This window comes from Pan troglodytes, chromosome 3 (genome assembly GCF_028858775.2).
Source record: "Pan troglodytes isolate AG18354 chromosome 3, NHGRI_mPanTro3-v2.0_pri, whole genome shotgun sequence".
Classification (NCBI taxonomy): Eukaryota; Metazoa; Chordata; class Mammalia; order Primates; family Hominidae; genus Pan; species Pan troglodytes.
In genome coordinates, this window is record NC_072401.2 from 118,560,046 (window position 1) to 118,582,290 (window position 22,245).

Consider the following 22,245-nt stretch of genomic DNA (forward strand, 5'->3'; position numbering starts at 1 on the left):
CTATTTGGGATGCAGGGTGTTGATCAAGCAAGTCTGCCTACAGGTCCCCCAATTGCAGGCACAAGCAACAGTGCTGAAGGAGAATCCAGTTGGTTCTCAAACACCCAGAAGAGTGCCTAGGCATGGAGCTGGGAAACTTCCTTTGCTCCAAATTCTCTGTATGGGAATGGCCGATGGACTAAGTTTCTATTTCAGGAGAGTGGGTGTTCCAGATTCCTGGATATCTTCCTGTGTATCAGAGAGGACCTCCCTACAACAGGATTTCTGCACAGGAAAGCTGGGGTGGCTCAGGCTGCTGATCCAGATGAGCTGGTGTTCCAAATGCCTTTAGATCTGCCTGGGTATGCAGAAAAGAGGGCATTACTGAACCAGGATATTTGCACAGGAAGGATGAGGCAGGTCAGGTTGCTGATCCCAGTGAGCCAGTGCTTCAACTACGTGGATATTTGCCTTGGCATGGAGAAAAGAGTGCCTTGCTGCACCATGATGTGTGCCCAGGAAGGTAGGATGACTTAGGCTGCTAAACAAGGCAAGCAGGTACCCTGAATGCCTGGAAATCTGCCTGGGTGTTGAGTAAACAGGGCATCCCAGTACCAGGTCCTCTGCACAGCAATGGTGGGGCCGCTAAGGCTGCTGATCCAGATAAGGTGATATTCCAAATACCTAAAAATCTGCCTGGGCATGAAGTACAGAGAACATCCCTGCACCTAGATTTTTGTATAGAAAAGGTTGGGTGACAATTTGGGGGGCCAAGGCAGAGGGAGCACTTTAGGTCAGGAGTTGGAGACTAACCTGGCCATCATGGCAGAACCCCATCTCTATTAAAAATATAAAAATTAGTTAGGCATGGTGGTGTGTGCCTGTAGTCCCAGCTACTAGGGAGGCTGAGGTAAGAGAATCGCTTGAACCCAGGAGGCAGAGGTTGCAGTGAGCTGAGGTCACACCACTGCACTCCATTCTGGGTGATAGAGCAAGATTACATCTAAAAAAAAAAAAAAAAAAAGAAGCAAGGAAGGAAGGAAAGAAGGAAAGAAGGAAGGAAGAAAGGAAGGAAGGAAGGAAGGAAGGAAGGAAGGAAGGCAGGCTGCTGATCTAGAGAAGCAAGTGCTCCTAGTTCTTGGAGATCTGCCTGGGCATGGAATAGCTAGGGCCCCCCTTGTAGTAGGATCTCTTCACAAGAGGAATAGGGCAACTTATGCTGCTGAACCAGGCAAAGAGGTGCTCTGAATACCTGGAGATCTGCCTGAGCATGGAGTGGATAAGGCCCTGCTGCAACACAACCTCAGGTGAGCAGTCCAGTGCACGCAGAAATGGCACACACAGACCGGTTCTGGGTCAACAAGCCAGTCATGACTGCGAGTCTTGCTGCCCAGGAGAAACTGCAGCTGTAGCAGCTCTCCTGCCACCCCAGGCTTATGTTGCGGGAGATAAGAATTCCAGCACCTACTGCTTAGCAATTTTCCACAGTTCTGGCTGGGGAGGCCCCTCTTGTATTTTACAGCAGGTGTGCCAATCTCTGGCCTGAGACTGAAATTCCTGAGGTCACCAAAGAATGGCTGGCTTTGTATACATCTGGATTAAAAATGGCATCCTGCTGTCAGTCCTGGGTCTTGGAAAGTGTCTGTAGCTTTATCCAGTGTCTTTCTCTTACAGAGTTTCTAAGCCTATCCCTAAGTTAGCTCCAGGGCTTGAGAGATACAAAATGTTCTCTCTTGGTCTGGGTCCACTGGATCTCCATGAAAGGTGAGTCACAGAGGGAGGATCTCTGCCTCTCTCACATTCATGGGCTTTACTCACTTTTATCAGCCAGACACTGTAATGGGGGCTGTTTGCAGGCACTCTCCTCTCTGGGATCAGGAGTGTCCTTCATGATTTCTTGTGGATTCTTGTTTTCCTTCTTGGATTAAAGCTCACAGAATTGATCTTTATGCACTATCTTGCTATTTCCAAGTGGCTGAGGCATGCTAAAAGCCTCTAATCCACCATATTGGAAAAGGAAATCCAGTTTATTAAATACAGATTCTATGTATATTTGTTTGCATTAATTTGTTAAAATCAGCAACTAGAACTGACACATTTTTGTGATATTAATAGATACAGCAGCAAAAATGATACTTTCAAATGAAAACTTGAAGATGAGATTGTTTTATATTGTCATTTATGTGTCAAATATATATTCCTACACAGTCTGAATAATAGATAATGAAGCAAAATATATACCAAAGTAGTCAAAGTGGCATGTTAGTCAGAAAAGTATTACATTATAAATATATCACTTTCAAAATCCACTTATTCAAATATTTACTGAACATCACTATTATTGTAGGGAAGAAACTATCCATTTTTTAATTCGTCCTTCTGAAAAAAGAACTGTAATCTGGATAGAAGCAGCAATGTGGCCAGCTGAAAAAAACATTTCCTAGTCTCTCTTCATGGTGATGAAGTAATGCAGATATGACTACTGATATAGATTTAAACAGAAACCATTAAATAGTGATTCATTCTCCCAAAAGCTCCATAAAAGTAGGTAGTAGGAAGGTGGAAGAGTCAGTTGGCATGCATTATTTTTTAATTTTTCTTCCTCCTTCTTCCCACTTGGAATACAATTATGTTACTAGAAGACAGTAGACTTTAATGGTCATGAGGACAAGAGCCAAGCCTTAAAAATTATGAGGCAGACATCTGATACTATCATGACACTTACTTGAACAAGCCCTGGGAAGCTTACCTACATGATGGCATGTTCTCCTGGTCTTTAGGGAGTTTAAGCCACTCCAGAATGATTCTCTAATATGTGAAACTGAAACAGTCCTAAATAGATATGACCTGTAAAGCATTTGCAATAGTTATTGCTCTCTAAAGCTTAAAAAAAGTTAGCTTTTAATAAGTTTTGCAAATGTCCATACAGATGAATTCAGAAGGTCCGTACGCTCTCTTTTCTGAGTCATCTGTCTGTATAAAATAATTGGAGTGATTTTTCCATACAGCAAAGATGATAAAACAAGTTAGTAAAGAAATAATGTCAAATAATATTTATTTATAATTGTCATATGGTTTAATAATGACAGTACAATTATGTATACATTTTTGGCAGTACAATTAAAACCCAAATAGTCCTAATCTCAAAAACCCTAATAGTCTACTTTAGGATTTTCTTTTTTCACTCAGACATATAGGCTGCATTTTTTTCTCTATGTAATGTTTAGTTTGTATGATTTTTTAATCAACCAATACTTAACTATGTATTGTCTATTTTACAACTACAGACATGTGGATAATGGGTTAATGTGAAAGTTACTAACTGTTAGTTCCTTGGATGAATGTCTTGGTACAATTGCCCTGGTAGGCCTTCATTATACTAATGCCAGAGACAAATGGACGCCTGCATTTCAACTATCTTAGTAATATGCCAATTACCACAGTAAAGAAAGTCTGTGTTGATCCGATTCAGTCATCAGGACAGCAAGACTTTTGTGCTCTGTTAATTTTCTTTTGGTATATTAACCCTGCTTTTTTTACTTTTCAACTAATTCTGGTTCATTTTATCATCTCGTGCAACCAGGGGCTTGCTTTTGTTAGCAAATATTCTAGCATTCTTTTGGAGACTATTGCCAAAAGTAGTCCACAAAAGCAGACATCAGACAATTTTACAAAAGTAGAACATCAGAAAGTATTTGCAGGTATTGGAATTAGGAGAAACTCTGTTAAATGTCATTGAGATTTTATTTGCTTTTAGAAATGAATTTATCAAACTGGTAAATAATTATACAGTTAAAATGCTGACAGCGTTGTGTCAGGGTAACACATAATGATTCTCTTTGATAATGATTTTTTTTTGGTCTGATAAGAAAAACTCAAAAAGCCGTCATACACTGTTACTTTGCTAAAGGCTTAAAAATAAGAACTCTGGATCACTCAATGGCTTCATGAGGCAAAAAGTAGAGACAGGGTTATCTTTGTCATTCAGGCAGTTGAAAGTGCAGAGTAATCAAGCAGGTACAGAGGCACACAGTTCTGCCTAATTTTACCACTAATCCTTTTCAGTAATCTCCTGAATAATTCCCCTCATTTACATTGCTCTAAGTACCCAGGGACCTAATGCTTCTGAGCCTGAAAACACATATGCCTGACACTTTCGAAAGAAGGAAACTGCAGTCTCTGATTTGCTTTTATGTGCCTTAAGCCTCATTTTCCCTACAATGTTTGCAATAGGCAGTATATGTGATAAAAATTGCAAAGGATTTGATTGTATAATAAATCGCAACATTTCAGGAAATTAAATATTATTTAAGAAATAAAAATTAAATGCAGAGGTAAAAACATGAAATGCTTTTGTTGCTAAAGTTCATGTGACCTTGAATACAGATGTATACAGAATATGTCAAGAGTTCAGATTAAAGAGCTTAATGCAGACAATTTTTATTGTAATACAACATTTACTTAAAGAAAGTAAACTGAAGTAACAAAATTCAAAACTTGCAAAGCCAGAGGCTTTCCCTTTTGTATAAATGTATAAAGCATCTATAGATAATTTTGTTTAATGAAGAGATGTCAGGAATGAAACCAGGAAGCTAAGCTCAGCAACAAAACAGGTGTTAAATTGCTGACTAGTCATATTAAAATGATTGTGTCCACTTGATTTTAAAATTCTGAAATAAAAATTTTCATTAAAAATTTCATTGTGTATATGATGTTTTATCATTTATCCAAAAAATATGTATTTTTAGGTAATAAAGATGAACTCTGTGTGTGTGTATGTGAATTTCTGAAAGGTGTTATTTAATTCAATTGGTGCCCATTCAACATCATCTCTGTGAGTAGGTTTTAATCATTCTTGTTTTCTGTTTGTGCATACAATCTAATGTTTATTGGATAAAAATTCAAAATGGCTGGGTATCATCTTTTTCAGTCTTCCTCCCATCTCCCATTTTCATCTCCATTATCCTTTTTGCCAGTGATTCTCTTCTCTTCATTGTATATGCTAATAAGGAGTACTTTGCATTTACATATGATTTAAGGGTTTACACGTATGAACTTGTTTTCATAAAAATAAAAATTTTCTTTTCCTCATATGCTATCATCAATTTTAGGGTATGCTGTCCTCAAAAGTGCGAATGGGTGAGTTGAATCTCAGTAGAGACAGTTCTTCCTGCAATGTACTACAATACATTGTATTTGACATTTAGTCGGACACTGCATATATGTTCTTGTATTTGAGGAAGGCAAGAAACATCTTTTTATTGTACATTTATTTTGGTGGTTTTCACACTGTGCAGAAGCTTGAATATCAGCTCCTTTTCTTTATCTATTTTAATAATAACAAAAATTCAACCAGTAGAACTCTGAAATGCTGTGGAGACCATAAAATTAATCAGTAGAATCATATTTGCCTGTAACTCCATTAGTTCAGTTCTCTAAAAGGAGACTACTAGCACCTGATCATCTTTTCTGAATAATCCTTGTTTTATTATTTAACTTGCTAAAATGAAGGTTTTCACTGTACTGTCATTGCAGTGATGTGATTGATGGTAATGTATGTGGACTACAGTGTGTTTCAGAAGAATAATTTCTTTGTTTTCAAATTTGTTTATTTACTTATTTATTTTCTGTTGGCTGATAACATTTCTTTGTGTACAACATGATGTGTTCAAGTATATATATGCATAAAATGGAATCATTAAATCAAGTTAATTAAAATGTTCATTACCTCATGGTTATTTTTGTGGTGAGAACATTTAACATTCACTCTCCTAGTTGGCAGTTGTCAGGAAAAAATAAATCATTAATTATAGTCACAATGCTGTAAAATAAGAGAGCAATTTTAATGTCATTCAGCATGGGAGTGTAGGGAAAAGTGATGGCTCTCCTTTGGTTTATGAAAAATCATAAACTAAGTTAGAGTTTAAAATGTATGCAGATGATGAAGTTTAAAAATCACATGATAAATATTTCTTCAATCAATAGCACTGTTCATTCACTAGCTAAATGTAATCTACTGGCATGTGTTCAAAGTATATTTTCAGAATATAAAAGTATATGATGCAAAACATATATACTGTAAACAGCCATAAGCTATACAAAATTCATGACTTTTTATATGTTACACTGCTATGATCAAGTTACTCCCTAAAAGTAATACTTTTTTCTTTAGAAAACTTAAATATACATTTTTCTTTTGATATTTTCTTGATAAACAATGTTCAAAGTGATTGACTTATTATCATACATTTTTTGTAGTATATATGCTTAGCTTACTCATCAATGATTTTATATTTATAGTTGGCATAGATGCTTACCATTGAGTCAAGCATTTAGAGTTTGTTTCTCTATTACCTTATTAATTATCTCTCTAACTTAGATTAGTTATCAATGAAATATTAAAGATATGTCTGCAGTCAAGCCCTCTAAGAGCGTAAATGTATTTTTATTTTTTTAATTAAAACTAGATAGACAAGTATAATTAACTCCTCACCTTTGTAAAGGTACCTTCAGGTATTACTTAAATTATAAAATTTATTTAGAGCCTCGACAATGTTAAGGTGGCATGCTTATTCCACTAGTATAAATGGCAAATACATATATTTTGCTATTAAAATGTACTTGGCATTTAGTAAGACAGTGCATATATATCCATGTAGTTGAGGAAGGCAAAAAACATCTTTTTATTGTACATTTATTTTGATGTTTACACTTTGCAGAAGCTTGACTATTAGCTCCTTTTCTTTACCTATTATTATTATTTATTTTTCAGATGGAGTCTCACACTGTCGCCAGGCTGGAGTACAGTGGCGCCATCTCGGCTCACTGAACCCTCCACCTACCGGGTTCAAGTGATTCTACTGCCGCAGTCTCCAGAGTAGCTGGGACTACAGGCATGCACTACCACGCCCAGCTAATTTTTTGTATTTTTAGTTGAGACGGGGTTTCACCATGATGGCCAGGATGGTCTCGATCTCTTGACCTCATGATCTGCCTGCCTCGGCCTCCCAAAGTGCTGGGATTATGGGCATGAGCCACTGTGCTAGGCCTACCTATTTTAAAAATAACAAGAATTCATCCAATGGAACGCTGAAATGCCTGTGGAGGATACAAGATTAATCAGCAGGATTATATTTGCCTATGACTCCATTAATTCAATTCCAGACCCTACTTATGGGTCTAATGTCCTTTATTAGGCAATGTAGGAGATTCCTATACTTCTAATAAAGTAATCTTTTTCCATTTAAATAGTCTTTGCTTTTTATCAGGCAGTATGTATTTCCACAAAGTTAATTCAATGAAATACACCTAAAGCTGAGAGTCTTATCTCGTTAATGAATGAAAAATAGAAATCAATTATTCTGAGATGAGATTCTTCCTATAATTTTTATTAGTTGTTGTGAAATGGTACATGGGTTTGTCTTGAAGATATGACGATGTATTAATTCTTAATATTGAATTAAATGCTTCTGAAATAGAGATGACTCTCTTTGTCATGGAGTTACAGTTGTTTGATTAAATTGCATTGAATTTTGAATGTTAATGTTATATATTAACTTAAATGAGATTTTCCAATATAAATACTCTGTGAACCTCCAGCCTTGTGTTTCTTTCTTTTTTTTTTTTTTTTTTTTTTTTGCAGGTGTGTGAGACAATGGCTTTATTTATTATTATTATTTTATTTATTTATTTGTTTTGAGACAGAGTCTCACTCTGTCGCCCAGGCTGGAGTGCAGTGGTGCAATCTCGGCTCACTGTAAGCTCTGCCTCCCGGGTTCATGCCATTCTCCTGCCTCAGCCTCCCAAGTAGCTGGGACTACAGGTGCCCGCCACCATGCCCGGCTATTTTTTTGGATTTTTAGTAGAGACGGGGTTTCATCGTGTTAGCCAGGATGGTCTCGATCTTCTGACCTCGTGATCTGCCTGCCTCGGCCTCCCAAAGTGCTGGGATTACAGGTGTGAGCCACTGCGCCCGGCCTATTATTATTATTATTATTATTATTTTACCTCAGGAGAATGTTTGGGCAATACTTTTACATTGTATTAATACCTTACATATGAGGACATTCTTATATGTTGTCTTATTTATTTCTTAATGACTACAGTGACAACACAACTATCCCCTCTGCTCTCAGTCAGACTAAGGCAAAAATCAAAGTTAGTGACAATCTTCCCAACCCTCCAGAACAGATCTTGCCCCTGAATAAATAACTAGAAACAAAAGATGTGAAGAGGAGGTTCAAGAAGTAGATATAGTATGCTTGTTAGAATGAAATTAAAGCAAATGACTAGCAATAATAAATGAAGCAAGCAGAAAAAGGACTAGAAAAATTTTAAAGACAGGCAAGAAAATTTTTTAAAGTTGTGTTTATGGTAACTATTATTATTAACTGCATTGTCAGTTATCTGAAAGTATACTTTGCCTATATTCAAAAGACAATATAATGCATAATCGAGTTTTTCTTTTGTTCAAAAACTAAGGTTAGTTCTGTTTTTTAACATTTCTATTATCCAGTGCTTAATTTATCTCTCCATTTCACTGAGAAATTTTATTTTTAAAAATGATACTACAAATGTATTTTAGGGTCTTAGTTTCACTATGTCTTTCAGATCTTTAATTGAGCCTGATCAAGTGAATTAAATGACACCTTCATGATGTAGCAGTGTAAATTCAGCTTCAAAAATATCTAACTGATTCTGACTCTAGTATTTAGTCAATTAGAATGTGTTTAGTAACTGCTAGATTTTGGGCAGTTTACTAAACTGGAAAAGACAAGAGTACTTAATGCTGTGTAAAAATGAAGCTTTACTTGACTCACTCTATTGCCTATTAAGAACGTTATCCAAATTAGCAGTCATAGTAATCAAATACAAGATGATACACTATTGAACTAAATGCCTTGGATTTGGCAATGGAAATAATGTTGTATGTCTAGAAACTTGTGCCTGACCACAGATTACAGCGTATAAAAGAGTATACAGAGAATGGCATGGTAGCTGCAGTGACTTCTGACACTAACTACCAGGGGACTCTGCAGGTTAAGGGTACAGTCCCCAACAAGACTATTTTTACTTCAGATACCAGCTGCAAGCTCAGGGGTTCCCAAGCCTCTGATGAACTCACTACAAATCTGGAGCTCCTCATTGACTTCTCAAGTAGAAAAATTCACTAGAAACTGTCAGAACTCAGGAAACTGCTATTGATACAAAAGTGGGGCAGGGAAGTGCTGGGAGTAGAAGGGCGGGTCCCTGGCGAGGCCTCCACCCCCCAGGCCTGTGCCCACTGACCTAGATGAAGACAGGCACTCCTGCCTTTGCGCCCAAATGTTGCATTTCCCAAGACCACCCTGGCCTGCCACGCCCCCAACCTGTGCCTATGCAAACTGCCAGACCCTAGGAGGCAGACAAACAAGTGACTGGAAGTGGAGCAGAACACATTGGCAGAAGACACAAGTGGCTGGACGTCAAGAGGACGTTGAGGAGAGCATGCCGGTGGAAGAGCACATGACAGACGCCAGCAGGCCTGCAGGCCATCAACCAACAGAACAAGGCAGAGTTTGGCCGGGACAGTTGAAGGAGAGCCCCAGCCACGGACAACGGGGAAACTATTCCCCTTCTGGCTCCCCATCTGCTGAGAGCTACTTCCACTCAATAAAACTTTGCACTCATTCTCCAAGCCCACATGTGATCCGATTCTTTCCCGTACACCAAGGCAAGAACCCCAGGATACAGAAAGCCCTCTGTCCTTGAGACAAGGCAGAGGTCTAATTGAGCTGACTAACACAAGCCACCTATGGATGGCTACACTGAAAGAGCACTCTGTAACACACGCCCATTGGAGGGCTTCAGCCGTAAACATTCACCCCTAGACACAGCTGTGGGGTTGGAGCCCCACAGCCTCCCCGTCTGTATGCTCCCCTAGAGGTTTGAGCAGTGGAGCACTGAAGAAGCGAGCCACACCCCATCATACACCCTGCAAGGGGAACAAGGAAACCTTTCCTGTTTCACTATATTGATGATGATATTTTTATTATAGCAAAAAGGATACATATCAGGACCAGTCAAAAAAATGTAAACAATGAGGTTGGAAGGGGTCCAATTGCAAAGCTTTCATGTCCTCTCGCTTCAGAGACAGGACACATCATCCCTCCAGTATATTAATGTGTAACAATTTACAGAATATTGTTAACCAGCAAAGCTCATCCAAGCATCATTTTGATTACATAAGCATGATTAATCAGCCAAATGACTGAACTCAATCTCCAGCCCGCATCACCTTCCTGGAAGGCAAACTTATAGTATAGTATAAAATCCCCAACTGTTAATTACATATTAGTCTTTTGGACATGGCTAGGCCCCATCCTGAGACATCTTGTTTGCATAAACTACCGAGAGACCCACTGTTAGTCATCTCACTGGCTTATGCCAGTGTGGTCCCAGGGTCTCATCATGAAGAACGGAGACACTTCTATCACTGGGGAAATTACAAGGATTTAGAAGCTCCCTCCCAGGAACCAGGAAGAAAGGCCAGTCAAGTTCTTTGTTATATGGCAGTAGCAGAGAAGACCCAGCCTACTCTCACTATAGTGATGAATGGGTCTGGCTCTATGCTTATCAAATTTAAAAAATGATATAAAGATGGACTTTGTTTCTACCATTATATTAAATTATTTTATCAGTGTTACTTTTATAATAATAGTTAAATTACATTTGGCAGAAACATAATATGGGGTATATTGGTGTATATTAAAAGTATTTTTCTAATATGTGTATATATATAATATTATATATATATAATTTTTTTTTTCAAAAAATCCGGTTGAAACAGTGTAATTACTTTCAAGAAACAAAACTGACTTCAATAATTTAAAAACTATCCTCGGGACCCTTGAGTCTCTTAAAGTTTCTGATTTTATTTTACTTTTAATTACACCCATCTTCAATAGATTGTGCTGAAAACTTTTGATAGATTTAGAAAACTAGGTAATATTTATGCGTATAGCCTTTTTAAACAAAGAAAAAAAATTAGTGATCCAGTGACATTTTTCATGAAACTATTAAAGGGTAAAAAAAAAAGATAAAAAGAAAAATTCATATCTAGAAATAAATAGAACCCTTTACTTTCAGAAAAAGGGTTGTAACATTTTAGGGTATGAAAGAAAAATGTTTTCATAAAAAACATAATCTTAAGAAAACAGCAGTCTCTAATAATAATGCAACATGCTCTATAAAGCATTGTAATTCATTTTTTCTTCTATTTTAAAAAAGAAAAAGTTTACAAAAAATAGGATGCCTCTGTGATTTGGAAATCTTCAATTAAGACTTGAGATTTGAAGCAAGGTAGATATATGTAAGTACCTTTCAGAATTTTTAACTTAAAGTATATTTCAAATTGCATAAGACTTATAGAAAATTACTTCTATAATAAATGTTTATGCTTGTGAAGTGATGAAGATATTAAAAAAATCTTCAGGCAAATTAAATTTAGCAGAGTTTAATTGAGTGGAGAACAATTCTCCAATCCAGCAGCCAAGAGAGCCAGAAAAGTTTCAGAGTGACTCTAGGGCCACCACATGGTCAGATCACAGAAAAAGGAAAGTGACATACCAAAAATGGAAGTAAGCTACAGAGACAGCTGGATTGGTTACAGCTCAGCATTTGCCTTTTTCAAACACGATTTCAAGAGTTCCTCACCTGTGATTGGACAAAACTCTATTATAGATACAAGAGTAGGTTACAGCCTATTGACACATCCAATTAGGTTACATTTTACTATATATGGAGAAATTTTTAGGCCACCACTTAAATAGGTAGGGAGGAAGCGTTAGACTTAATTTAAGAAAGGCTATTTGAAAATACAGAGTTTACATTTCGTTTCAGCCAAGGTTTTCCAGAGAAACAGAACCAATAGGATGTGTGTATACACAGAATAATCCTTATTATAAAAAATTGGCTCATGTAATTATGGAGGGTGATGAGTCTCAAATCTCCTATGTAGGCCACCAGGCTGAAGACCCAGGAGAGCCAATGCTGCAGTTCCAGTCTGAAGGTTGACAAGCAGAGACCAAGAAGAGTTGATGGTCCAGATAAAGTCTGAGAGCATTCTGTTGGAGAATCCCCTCTTGCTCTAGGAAACCAGTCATTTGTTCTATTCAAATTTTCAACTGATTGGTTGAGGCCCACCCACATTATGGAGGACAGTCTGCTTACTCAAAGTCCATTGAATTATGTTAACTCTATCCAAAAATACCCTTCAAATTGGTACATAAAATTATCCATCACATCCTCAGAATACTGAACCAGATTTGGTTATCAGAATAAATATCTTAACAAAAATATTAACATGTTTACCTTAACAGATCATCTCAGCTGTTAATATTTCAGCAACTAAGTCTACATAGCAGATACACTGGCATGTGTCGTGTGTGTGTGTGTGTGTGTGTGTGTGTGTGTGTGATTGTAGATTAACAGTAGATTCTCCAAGGAGTAAGAAAATGAAAAGGAATGAGGATTTTGTTTTAAAGCTTTCTGTTCTGGTTTGATTTGTATTTACACAAGGAATATAATCATTTTTAAAAATTAGTGCACAAGTAAAGTTAAAAATAAATGCAATAGTCCTTTAGGAATTGACTCACTACAAAAATAAATTATTATGTATACTATTTTGGAATTTATCTGCAACATCTAAATAGATTTCATTTGATTATCAACTCCAACACCGTACAATTAAGAAAAGTGTGGTGTGGACAAGGAAATACTATATCTGGAGCCAAAAGCCCTGAAGTTATGCCTGGGTTCAATTATTTTGAAACCATATAAATTCTCTGAACTTCAGGTTTCAAATATGTAGACACAGAAATAATAATTACAACTGATTTGCTACATGATAATCAATAAATTCGTGTTATATTAAACCACTCTGTAAATGGTGAAAACACATATTAGCTAATTTGGTCCAAGTTTTTTACCATAATCAACAAAACTAATAAGTAGAGCAGCTAGGAAAAAAATTTAGTTGGCCCAATCTTTCATTTAGTGCTGTTTTCCAAGTATCACACTGTTCTTGAAGATAGAATATGTCATCTGTCAAATATGCTATCAAATATACTAATTTATTGTTAAGAATCTATACCACTAGCAGCAGTAGTGGTGGTAGTTGTGTACGTGGTGGTAAGGAAATCCCATTCTACAAAGTAAGAGACGCTACTGTCGGATCTAATACCTAAACACTAGTCTCAACCAAAATCCACTTTAAAAACAACACATAATACACGCATCCTACTTGAAAGTCATACCTGGGACATTATTTGCTACATGTGCATATGTTGGAGGGTGGAAAATGGGACAGTTATATCATTCATTAAGCAAGCTGAGAAAACCTGCGCTGGAAGTAAGCATCAAACATCTTTAACTCTCCATACACCCGGATTCTGGTGGAGTAAGACTGTTTTGGCAGTTTGTTAATGACGAGGTTAAAAATATGCACATAAGGAGAATAAATAAAATGCACCTATATAAGTAAAAAATATTTTTTGGAAAAGATCATAATGTGGCACTCTAGCAATAAAATTGTTATTCCAGAAACTCCAGATTATAGATAATTTCTTTATGAAAAATAAATCTTGAAGGAAACACATGTGCTCATTACAGCTTTTAAAATGTCTAAAGCAGTTGGTCATATACTGGGACTTTACAACCTAAATTAGTTATAACGAGACTAATACATAATAGTATTTTTATTATATCTACAATTTTTATTATATCTACAATTAGTAAAATTGTAGATGTAAGAGTCAGGTACATAAATAAAAAGATAACCTGTTTAGTATCTGGATGCTTTTATGCTCTCTGTCTGTAAAATAATGATAGTAACTATTTGCCTCATAGCAATATTTTAAGCATTAAGGGAGATAATATATTTAAGCTCTTTAAAGCAATCCCTGACACACTCAATAAATATCACCTATTGTTATTACTATTATATTTAAACTGATAACAGGGTGTTGTGGTTGAGTCATTTATTTATGCTTCCCAGTCAACATTTGATAATAATGAGTTAAGCTATTTAACTACCTGTATCTCCTTTAACTCGTGAAGATAATACTCTTCCACCATCTCTGAAACAATAGCGTTTGAACAGTGTTAGAAAAATTATAATTCTTCAGTAAGAAACCAATTAGAAACAACTAATTAATCTATTCTCTAAAGAAAGAAAGTAAAATGTTTCAAGGTCTCTATGTTTCACTCTAACCACAGCTTTCAAAAACTACACAGTATTCAATGAATTTGTCATTGGGCATTATTTTCATTTTGGGAGGCTTAAAAAATGGATAAAAAGAAACAGTTTTTATAATTGAAATTGTATGTTGTCTTTTCTACTAAACTTTTAAATAGGGAGAGTTGTACATACATATTTTTGTGTTAACCATAGACTAAAGTTAAAAATGTTTTTATCTGGTAAACTATATACCATAGGAGATGAAAATCTATAATAACTAGAAAGTAAAATTCCAAACAGAACAAATGACTATAGGTAAAAGAATTGCTTGCTATTCTTTATTTTTCTCCTTTTTTGATATAATTTTATCTTGCTTAGCTTTAATATTCTTTTATTTTATATATGTATAAATAAACTCAAATATAGTCTTGCTGACATGTGTATGGATATACATATATTTATTTATTCAAATATATGTAGCATATGAAAAAACTTAGAATGTTAAAGTACTCTTTAACTTTTTAACCCATTCTTCCCACACATACAATGCTACAATATTTTCCAAAATCATAGTTAACAGCTTCCTATATAAACTTCCTGACAAATTTTTGCTAACTGACTGTATTTGTCTTGTAGGTATTTTCAGCATTTATTTACTTAATGGAACAGCAAGCAGAATTTCCCTATGTATTCAGAGGAAAATAAATATGTTGCCTCTAAAGGCAGATGTATACTTGACATTGGACAGAGAACACCTCAACCATGCCAACAGAAGCATCCCTGAAAATTAGAAGGACAAAAAGAGTGGGTAGCACAGGTGAGGTTGCAGCATTATGTGGTTTTCATAATCCATCTGGCATTCTGAGAAAGAGAAAATATAGATTTGGAGCAATTGCATATCAAATTAATCATTACAGTTTGTTATGAGATTGAGTATCGCATATATCAACTTGTTCCAGTTTTGTAAGCCCCTTAATAGCACTTTTAAATAGAGCAATTAATTTTTTTCTTCATTAACTTTAATTATGATTAGAAGCCTAGAAATATTGGAGCAACTTCAAAAAAACAAGCCTGCTTATTAACTGGGTTTTCTCAAGTTCTCACAAATCACAGTGACACCAACAGCATCAGTGTGGGGCTCATTAAAAAGAAAAATATGTAAACCATAGAAATTAGATAAGGTATGTTAGTTTAAGGTTTCAATCATTCATTGCAACAATGAAGCAAAGGAAAGATAATAACTGATTATATACTTTCCTACTACTCTTAATATATAATTTTATGTAATGAGATATATTAAGTACAGATCTTGAAGGTATGTTTAAGTGGCAACCAGAACGTGTTCATAGGGCACACCCTATTAAGAACAATGCAATTTCCACGATAATAATGGCAACAAATACGCCACTTTGCTTTTATTAAGTGCTATAAAATTGACTAACACATTTATATCTCTGTATCAAGAAGATTTTGACTAGTTATTGCATACAAATATAATTAGACTTAATTTTCTTTTATAGCTCTGATTGTTTTCTACTGATGAGTGAAGTAAGCAAATTATAAAGTGATATAGAATTATCTATTCTTAATTAGCAGCATTATTTCTTTGAGAAATCATGTTTGATATCAGCATGCATGTGTTACAACAATCAACCTTTTCTGTGAAATTAGGAAACTAAGGTATTTCACTTATGAAATAATAAAATATATTGCATTTTCTATACATTGTCTGAAGTTTTCCCATTTAGCTAGTTACATCTGAATTGATCAGAATATTTGGCAAAAAAATAAAAATTACTAGCTTTGAAAAAAAGAGGAAAAGCAAAGAGGAAATAAATTCATAGAAGAAAAAAATATACATAGTGAATGGTTGTTTGATGATTGTTTGTACAAATTTACTATATATAATAACATCTTTTTTTCTTTCTTGAGACGGAGTCTTGCTCTGTTGCCCAGGAGGGAGTACAGTGGCACGATTTCAGCTCACTGCAGCCTCTGCCTCCTGGGTTCAAGTGATTCTCCCACCTTAGCCTTCTGAGTAGCTGGGACTACAGGCACGCTAATTTTTGTATTTTTAGTAGAGACAGGTTTTTGTCATGTTGGCCAGGCTGCTCTCAAACTCCTGTTCTCAAGTGATCTCTGCCTGCCTCGGCCTCCCAAAGTTCTGGATGACAGACGTGAGCCACTACCCGGCCAACTACATATAATAATATCTTAATATCTGAAAAATAACACTTTCATTTAAAAATAGGAAATCAGAATTTTTCCTTTTTTCTTTTTTTTTTTTTTTTTTGAGACAGAGTTTCACTCTTATTGCCTGGGCTGAAGTGCAATGGCATGATCTCAGCTCACTGCAACCTCTACCTCCTGAGTTCAAGCGATTCTCCTGCTTCAGCCTCCTGAGTAGCTGGGATTACAGGTGCCCACCACCACGCCCAGCTAATTTTGTTTGTATTTTTAGTAGAGACAGGGTTTCATCATATTGGCCAGGCTGGTCTCAAACTCCTGACCTCAGGTGATCCACCCACCTCGGCCTCCCAAAGTGCTGGGATTACAGGCCTGAGCCACAGCACCAGGCTAGAATTTTCCAATTTTAAATTACAAGATATAAAATGTGTGGCCCCTTATTATTATAATACTAAATATTTTCAAAAGTTCATTATATAGGCAAATACATATTCCATACATTTTGAAATTTAAGAAAATATTATCTTTCTTATAGTGATAAATATATAATTTACTATTATCCCCTCATATTTTCATGTTATAGTAAAATTCAATATAGATTTATAATGGTAGATACGAAATGGTTGGTATAATACAAATGGTAGGTAGGAAATGGTAGGTATAACATTAAAATTGATCTTTTTTCCTAGTATTTTTTGTTTTTTTTCCTTCAAAACTCTGATTAAGATGGCTTTTTCATCAAATTGACAAATGTTTTTATTATTTAAAGTGGTGAATAAACTTGATATTGCTTACAAACATAAGCTCTCTAGAACTAGACCTTATACATGACAGTTTCACAATTTGATTTTATTGAAATTTAATGGAAATAGTAACAGTAGAATCAGTAATTCTAAATTATTTTTACCTGCCTTGTTTTTATAACTCAACATAGATTTGGGCCAGGACCAGTAAAAAGAAAAAAAATACTCTCTTGTTCAAAGGCTTTACTAATAACTTCTTAAATTTCAATAATTAACTCTAGACCCATACTCTAATTATATGCACAAGTTCTGAATAATTATGTCAATGTATTAATAGTTAAAACTGTCTTATCTGTAAAAAAGGGAATTTAATAGTATCTTTTTCATAAATAGTACTCCAATTATTATATGCATAGGTGAATTATTTATAAAAATGTTATACTCTTTTTCATAGGGTGGGCACAATGCATAATCCATCCTTATTCTTCTTAAAGTGATAATTTAATTCTTTTCTTTAGCTGTTGTTAAGGAGTGGTAACTGAATTACTCACTCTACCTTGCTCACAATTTATTCTCAATTATGAATACATTAACATAAATGAAATTGCTACTTTATTTTGCCTACATATCCCATTTGAGAGGACCAAAGTCTTCAAGTTTAGGCAAATTTAGCTGTAACATAAAGTATGATTGTTATGCTCAGTCAAGCATTAAAAAGAGACATACTATTTAAATGTGAAATGCTCAGTGTTCTTTATTCCACACAGAACTTCAAAGAAACGAACACTGATACATAAAAAATCTAGCAACTGCTAATATAGAAGACATTATTTTCTTTTATCTTCAAAAGGTTGTTATATAGCTAGTTACACAGAACTATAGATTAGTATAAAAAGAAGTGTTAGACATAAAGATACATTCTATGTTTCTCTGTATTTACTCAATTATAAATATATATATATGTTTTTAATTTTTAAATATACCTTGCCAACACCCTTCACCTGAATATCCCCAGGAATACATCTCTAGTTGATTAGCTGGGTTGTATGACTCACTATAGTAAGGAAAAACACTCACCATGGGAAGCGATGGGCCTCAGTAAGAGGTTATTAGAAAGAATCTCATATAGGCCTGGGACTTTGGTTGGGTAATTTTGGGGAAGGCCTAAGGAGCAGGGATTTACTCTAGATCAGGTGTTGTCAGAAAGTAGGGAGAATTCTACGATTGTTTGTTAATAAATCTTATTAACAGGGAGGGTAGATTAGAGCCTGGATAATGCTGGAATTACTAAAGGAGCAGTTGTCACTTGATAGGATTTGGATCTGTGTCTCCATCAAATCTCATGTCGAATCATAATCCCCAGTGTTGGAGGTGCAGCCTGGTGGGAGGTGATTGGATCATGGAACCAGAGTTCTCTTGAATGGTTTAGTACCATTCCTGCTTGGTACTGTCCTTGTGATAGTGAGTGAGTTCTTGTGAGATCTGCTTGTTTATAAATGTGTAGCACCTTCCCCCTCACTCTTTCTCTTGCTCCTGCTCCTGCTGTTTAATACATGTCTGCTCCCACTTCTCCTTCCGCCATGATTGTAAATTTCCTGAGGCCTCCCGAGAGGCTGAGCAGAAGCCAGCATCATGCTTCGTGTACAGCCTGTAGAACCATGAGCCAATTAAACCCACTTTCTTTATATATTACCAAGTCTCAGGTATTTCTTTATAGCAATGTAAGAACAAACTAATACATCACTCATTTTTTGCTGAGAAATCACTATTGGTATTTTGAGGTTTTCACAGTGGTGCTGTTTTTGTCTCACTTTACCATGCAGTATTGAGGTTGATGTTATGTAAGATGGTTTATTTCCAACTGGAGAACAACATAGACTAGCAATGAACGTCATACCAATTCCTGAATGTCAGCAAAATTCTTTCTTCTATTTTAGCTTAGTATTACCATTCAGAGGTTATTCTGATAGCTAAAGAGATACACAGAAATATAGACGAATAGAAAATAGGTGAATGAAGACTTATTCTACCTCTTTCTATTATTTATGTATATGTATTTGTAGATATGTATGTATCTGTGTATGCAAAATACATCTAGTATTGCTAAAACTTTTGCACATAACTATGTGCCCTTTAAACTATGTGTTTAATATCTAAAAATTCATTCATATCCATCAAATATTTATTAAATAATTACTATGTTCAGGTGCTGGAGGACAGCAGTGGAACAAAATAGGATTTTTCTTTCATAGAGCTCATATTCTAGTTGAGGGAAGAAACACAGACAAATCTAAAATCCTACAAGGAAATATATAATATTACAGATAATGATAAGTTATATAAAGATAAAATAAAGAAGAACAAAGAAGAGAAAGGTTCTGGGAAGGAATTAGTATGCTATTGTGTCTGGGTGGTCAGGGAAGACCTCATTGCATTATTGCAAGGATCTGAAAGAATTAAGAAAACCAATAACATGGAGTTGTGGACAAAATATTCCAGGAAACGGGAGCAGCAAATTCAGGTGCCCTTAGAGAGAATGTTCATGTCCTATCAAGGAGCATTGATTACACCAGTAAGGTGTAGGGGGGTGATATAGAAAGACAAAAATAGTGATTAAGTCATTAAGGTAGTGGTCATGTCAGATTTTGTTGGATTTTTAAGTCAATTATATATCTGGTTGTAATATAATTGGGCTTAGCTTTTAGAATCATCACTCTGGTGACTAGTAGAGAAAAGAATGTGAGATTTGGTTAAAGATGAAATGAGGAGAATTGTAGAAAGCAATTACAATAATCTAGGGTAGAAATATTGTGATGTAGACCAGAGTGGAAGAAGTAGAAGCAGTACAAATGTCGCTTCATTCTGAATCTGTTCCAAGGTAGAATCTTTATGGATGAGAAATCTTAGCTCCAGCAGGCGCCATAAGGAGGATAGGGAGGCATGGGTCATGAGATCAGATTAAGAAATTTGCAAAAATATGCAGAGACATTTGTCTAAGAGGTGAGGGTTTACCTGGGTTTCTTGGGATTCTTGTCGTTATTGATGTAATTAGGTAAAAGGGTCAGATAGAAATCATTCTGTTTCCAGCGCAGTGTGGTGAGGCTTTAAGGTTGCAAAGGCATAGTGAGCTGAGATTTTCATCAGATGGTGAAAGCAGAAATATCAAATCAGTCTTCAAAATGTGTAGAGACAAAGGCAAATACTTATATACAAATATATTCATTTCAATGTTTGAATAAGAGCAACCTAAGTCTGAAAAGTTTCTGATAAATTTTGTTATGTAGTTCCATGTAAAAAAGCATGTTCACATGTATATTTAATTATTATAAAAAGTCAAATGAAAAGGAAAGAGAGAAAAGCCATCTGAAAATTATAGTTAAAATTATGTGTATAAAAATGGATGGAAGTGGACCAAATATTAATTTTGGTAATTGTTTGCTGATATAATATTACTAGTTTCATTTTCTTATTTAAAATATGTTTTTTCTATTTTCTTACAAAGAACTGTATTCTTTGTAAGAAAGAAATTCTTACAAATAATCCTATTGTATTTACAATTAGATAAACTATTGTTAATACACGCTCATTACATATGGAGCAAGTACCTAAACTGTATAAATAATGAATGAATTTTTAGATAGGAGAACAAGTTAGCAGAATAGTAATGATGGAAATAATAGAATGTAGTAGGTGGAAAATAGACTTTGAGGGAAAATAGTTATTGTAAAGGTAATGTTTGAGGTTTCATTTATCTGTGTATGTTTTCAGCATGTATTCACTGAGCATCCACTGTGCACTTCTCTTCTAGAAGAGAGGCTACTCTGGAGAATGAGAGAGAAAAGTCCCACATCCTAACAGAGCCTAGTCTTTGGAAACAGGCCCAAAGAATAAAACAGATAAACAGAGATAAAACAGCAATAAGTACTACAAAAAATGCAAACAAACAAAAAACCCTAAGCAATGTAATAGATAGTGTCTGGTGGACCAATTTGATTAAGTATTTGGGGAAAACCTTCCTTAGGTTGATAGATTGTTGTGAAATTTAAATACTAGGAAAGATTAACTTTTAAAATTTACAATTGTAGTTATGCTCTCAATTTGACTATCTCAAAACATTATGCTTAAGTAATGTCAATATGAATAAAACAAATTATAGTGTATATTTTTATTTTTGCTATTATATTACATCATGCAAATAATACCATGGATTGCAATTCAGCCCCAAAACAGAATGAGATAATATCTTTTGCAGGGACATGGATGGAGCTGGAGACCATTACCCTTAGCCAACTAACACAGGAACAGAAAACCACATAACTCATGTTCTCACTCATAAGTGGCAGCTAAATGATGAGAACACATGGGCACATAGAGGGGGAATAACACACACTGGGGCGTTTCAGAGGGTGGAAGGTGGAAGGAGAGAGGGGAGGGAATCAGGAAAAAATAACTAATGGGTACTAGGCTTAATACCTGGGTGAGGAAATAATCTGTACAACACACTCCTATGATACGGGTTTACCTATGTAACAAAATTGCCCTTGTACCCCTGAACTTAAAAAAGTAAAAAAAAAAAAAATCTAATTATATTTGATACCTATTGGGGAACTGGTTGATTTATAGTTATTTGTTTATATTTTCATTTGGTGAATAGGATGTTTTACTTATTACTTTATCCTTCCTTTTGGTTACAGCATTATGCCATTGGATAGTCAGGTAATATATTAACAAAGATTTCTCTCAGCATTTTAGTGATAATTCAGGATTTTTTTTCCTTAACATTGGCTATTATTCTTAAAACTCTCAAAGCATTCTCGATAGGGTTGCTTGCTTATTTCTTGTAAGTTTGTTTAAGTTCTTTGTAGATTCTGGTTATTAGCCCTTTGTCAGAAGTATACATTGCAAAAATTTCCTCCCATTCTGTTGGTTGCCTGTTCACTCTGATGATAGTTTCTTTTGCTGTGCAAAAAGTGGGCAAAGGATATAAACAGACACTTCTCAAAATAAGAAATTTACGCGGCCAATAAACATATAAAAAAAAACTCATCATCACTGGTCATTAGAGAAATGAAAATCAAAACCACAATGAGATACCATCTCATGCCAGTTAGAATGGTG